Genomic DNA, 5030 nt, shown 5'->3' on the forward strand with positions numbered 1-5030 from the left:
TCAATGCTCCAAATGCAACAAAATTGGTCATAACTCTAAAAATTGCAGAATGAATGTAAGATGTTATGTTTGTGGAAGATTTGGTCATTTATCAAATAAATGCAGAACACAAACCAACATAGGTTATGGGAAAGCTATTCAGAAAAATAATGTAACTTGCTATGCATGTAACAAGATTGGTCATATTGCTAAATTTTGTAGAAGTAAAGGTACACCGGTAGACAACAAAAGTACTAGTTTGAAAGGTACAGAAAAAGTTGAAGAGGTTAAGCAAGAATTCTCAAAGCAATGGATTAGAAAAGGTGATCTAAATATTGGGGATACTCCTCCACTGATCGAACCAACAAATGCTCCACCGGCAGGACAATATGATACTCCACCGGCAGGACAGAGCAATGCTCCACCAGCAAGATGTTCTTCATCAAATTGAAGAAAATTATCTTGAGGGTTTGGCAATCTAATGACACATGTGCTATTATTCCCTCGGTTAGAGAAAAGAAGTTGAAAATCATTCATTACCGGCAAATAAAGTTAAGCTAATACATTACCGGCAAGCAATTAATGTGGTAGGTAGCAGAAAAGACTTTATAAAATAAGGTTTTTGGCTCCATTTCATTTCACCGTGAATTCAAACTTTCAGAGAGTGCAAAGATTTCTGAGCTAAGGCATTCCGAGCAAAGAAGCAAAGCACTTTAGCAATCAATCCATCCAAAGGTAGAAAAAGGTATTTATCATCATGGCATCCTCCTCTGCACCTGAATTCATAGCAAACCCTACAGTAGTCGAAGTTATAAAATGACCTAGGCCCGTGTTTCAGCTAGTTCCTGAGGTAGCTAAGAAAGATGACAACACGGGTGCTTTTTCAAAAATTCCAAAAGGTGTTGTTTATGCAGAAGACCCTAGAATGTATATTCATTGCAACATAGAGGAATTAGGTGATGAAGAAATTAAAAACATGTATAAGTCTATCATATGTGACAATTCCAGAAATGTGAAACCTGAGCATAAAATTGTTGAAACCCTAGGATTCACTGAAATCCTCTGCATTCCTGAATTTCCCAAGGAAGTGGTTAGGATAGTTCTGAGTAGGGTACATGGTTCATTCTTTTGGCTTGACTCAGTGCATAAAATTACAAAGGAAGCTGTGAAAGCAGTAACAGGGTTACCTTCCACCGGTAACAGACCTGACAAAACCAAGAAAGTCTCCAATGACTTAGTAACAAACTTAACTGGCGCAACATTCGACAAGAGATCATTGAGGGTTAATGATGTGACCGATACAAATGTTAGATTTTTAAGCATGATTTTAGGTTACAAAGCAATTCATGCTAATAGGCTTAACTCAGTTTCTAGTTTATGCATAAAGAGTGCTTATGATATGGTTAAGGACAATGCGAAAATTGATATCTGTGAATGGTTAAAGGATGAGTTAATTGACAATTTAGCAAAAATCAAGAAGGATAAGAAAGGAACCTTTAGATTTGGAAATTTACTTGTATGCTTAATGCTACATATAACCAAATAGACTCCTGGTATAGGCAACAAGGATTTTGGATTTGACATACCGGTAGGAAAACAATTGTCTGACTTATTCAACAACATGGGTGAAAACAGAGAAAAGAATATCAATGAGTATTTTCAAGCACTAAAGGTCAGAATGAATAAGAGAATTAGACTATCATAGGAAATTGTCAAAAAATACAAGGATGATATATGTTTTGTAATTAAAAAGGATGAGATCTGGATGGAAGTAGTCATCCCAAGGACAATCTGGGTAACAGAGATGGGGTATGAAACAGATGACCACATAGTGGAAACTTATGCCAAAGCACTTCTGGAAGCCCCCAATGAACCAAAGGAAGAAGTATTTGGTAGTGCTGAGACCATTGAAAGTCAAATTCAATCTAAGAAGAGAGTGAAAAAGGTTGAGGCATTTGTGAGAAAAGGAACCAAGCAAGCAAAAGCCATAAAGGAAGATGTATTAAAGAAAACCGACATAACTGAAGATGAGTTGGCAGCCCAACAACCTGAAACTCATCTATCACCAGTATGCACTTCCTCAGAAGGAGATATGCCAGCAACTTTCAAAAGAGTTGTCAGGAAAAGAGACCCCTCACTGGTAACCACTCCTTCACCTAGAAGGACAAGACAAAAGCAACAAGCCGTAAGATCTTCGGTCAGGAAAGTCACACCGAAGAAGAAGCTGACCCCCAAAAGGAAGAAGAAGACAAACACTGACTTGGCTCCTCTTGACATATTACTGAATGAGATCATAGAGGAAGGTAAATTGAAGAACATAGGGAAAATCTATGACACCCTATCAGATGATGAGAAAGGACAAGTTGAGGAGAGTGTTATATTACACATGGACATATATAAAAAGTTCTTGTTGCAAGTCTTAAATGAAATTCCTGATGAACTATATAAAAGACTTGAGGCCAGAAGGCAAGGAATAATTGAATTGGATAAGAAAATTAAAATAGAAAAACTACTTGCAGTATATCCAGTTAACTCACCTAAGGAAATTGATGATCTGATAGCTCAGGCCAACCGGATAGTTTTTTCCACTGCACACTAGCAAATTTCACTAATGGTAGGTAGAGTTATAGAAGTTTCAAAGGAAACAGAAAATGGTTGGGATACATTCTTGGTTTAAAAAGAAAAACAAGAAGAATATAGGAATCCCAAGCCCATTCTGGTATATCAGAAGGACAAAGGGAAAGGTAAAGTTGGTGGACCACCAAGTATCAAGATTAGAGACAACTTACCCCCACCTCCTTTAAATACTCCACTGGTAAAAAAAACAACTACAGAAGATCAACCGGTAGCTGAGAGTATGGATACAGAGGATAATAATCCTAATCCCGAAGTCCTATATACTATAAATGTTGATACTCAAAAGATCAACATAGTGGTAGATAAGGATACACTAGATAAATCAGGAAAGACAGAGCAATCGGCAGTAGATACAGAGAAAAAGATGGAATCTGGAACACAAATAGAGAAACCATCAGAGCTAAAGGCTCCAGAACAGATGCCACCGGTAAGAAATGAAGCAGGAAAACCAGTGCTTAAAGAGATGGAGACACAAACAGACCTACCAGAGGTCAATACTAGCATGGTCACTTCCACCGGCACTCAGTTTGTTGGGACACCATCAAATGTGACTGAGGTATTACTTGAATCTATCAAGAAAATAACTAATTATAGCTCACAAGCTTATAAAGAAATAGATGATTCAATTCCATTTTTGAAATCAATAACTCCAAATTGTAATATAGACAATAAAGATTCTTTAGGCCAGTTGGATACACTTTGTAAATATATTTCTGGAAATTTTGAGCAAACAAAGGTAGAATCTATAAAGGAAATTGTAGAAAAAGAGAAACAGAAATTCTTTGAGGAAGGAATAAAGAAGTGTAACAGGGAATTTGACACACTTCTACCGAAACTGTGCAATTTATTGAAAGAGTACAAAACTCTGTACAAAGACACCTGTAAGATAAACTTTTTGACCATAGATGTAGACAAAAAGATGAGCAAGGTATAGGAAGAGATCAATAAACTTGCAGATAATTTTGTTAACTCACCTGATACATTATCAGTTTTTGAGGAAAAGATAACAAATTTTGAGGAAGAATTGCTCAAATTAGAAAGAGAGAAAGAGAAAATAATAAACAAGGCAAAATTCTTGAGATCTAAACTAAGTCCAAGATTGGACTATTTAGCATCTCTGTGGAAGGAAATCTCAGAGGCACTAACACAGGGAAGCAAAACACCGGCAGAGCACTTGCAGCATCTCACCGGTACAGTATACAGAACTGAGACAGCAATAAAAGACAGTAAGAAGTTTATGGATGGTATAAACTTAATTTTGGGAGATATTCTTCAGATAATAACTACCCAACTGCAAGGTTGAGGTTATGGATTGGTACAACTACAAAATCTACTAACCTTTGTCATTGATGCCAAAGGGGGAGTAGTAGGATGAGAAAATTCAAAACACAGGGATCACATGCTTAGGGGGAGCTCTCACATTTTTGGTAAACCTTTTTGGTCTACACATATTTTGGATATCTTTTGAAATTTCTCATGAGTGTTGCCATCAATGCCAAAGGGGGAGATTGTTGGCATATAGACACTCCAATGAGACATTGTGTGTGATTGAAGGTTTTGTCATTGATGGCAACTTTGCAATCCTATGGCACTGGCAAGACATTATACCGGTAAAACATTACACAGGCAACCTTGCAATCCTATGGCACCGACAAGACATTATACCAGCAAAACATTATTCAAGCAAGATAGTGCACCGGCATCAGCAAGATCACTCTACACCGGCACCGACATAGAAGAGAACATGTATACCGGCACAGAGGCTGACAGGATTTTTGATATGTAATATTTTGTTTATTATTGTAAGCCGACTTGGAAAATTGTAAAATGACTCTTGTATATAAAAGAGATCATTGTAGACATTTGTAATGTATGTATAGGAAGTATAAAGATAATGATAAGGCAGACCTAATGTGCGAATTGTAGGTCAAGGGTATATGTAAAAAATAGAGCAAGAATCGGTACTGAATCTAGCATTGAAGATGCTATTGTAAAGCAGTACAGAATATTGGATCTGTGTAAAAACTCATTGTAAGTTAGTGTGACTTCTTATTGAGCAGTGTGCTCTAGGCAGTTGGCCTTCTTGCATGTGCAGGCCCCTATTGTAAGTAATTTTCTCTTATTGGCCAGTAAGTGAATATTGTGGGTCACAAATCCCACCGAGGTTTTTCCCACACCAGGTTTCCTCATTAAACATCTTGTGTTATGGTTTTATTTTCATGTGGATGTTTTTGATTCTATTATTTACATTAATTCTTGCATACCGGTATACTGTTATTTTATGTTCTACATGTTCTATTTCAAGAAAATCTCATTACCGGTCAGATACTAATTCACCCCCCTATCTCAATATCTATGAGAACCCTAACAGCCATTATAATCGATATTTTATTTTATATCAAGGGGTTTTAATA

The sequence above is a fragment of the Cryptomeria japonica genome, chromosome 3, assembly GCF_030272615.1.
Source record: "Cryptomeria japonica chromosome 3, Sugi_1.0, whole genome shotgun sequence".
Lineage (NCBI taxonomy): Eukaryota > Viridiplantae > Streptophyta > Pinopsida > Cupressales > Cupressaceae > Cryptomeria > Cryptomeria japonica.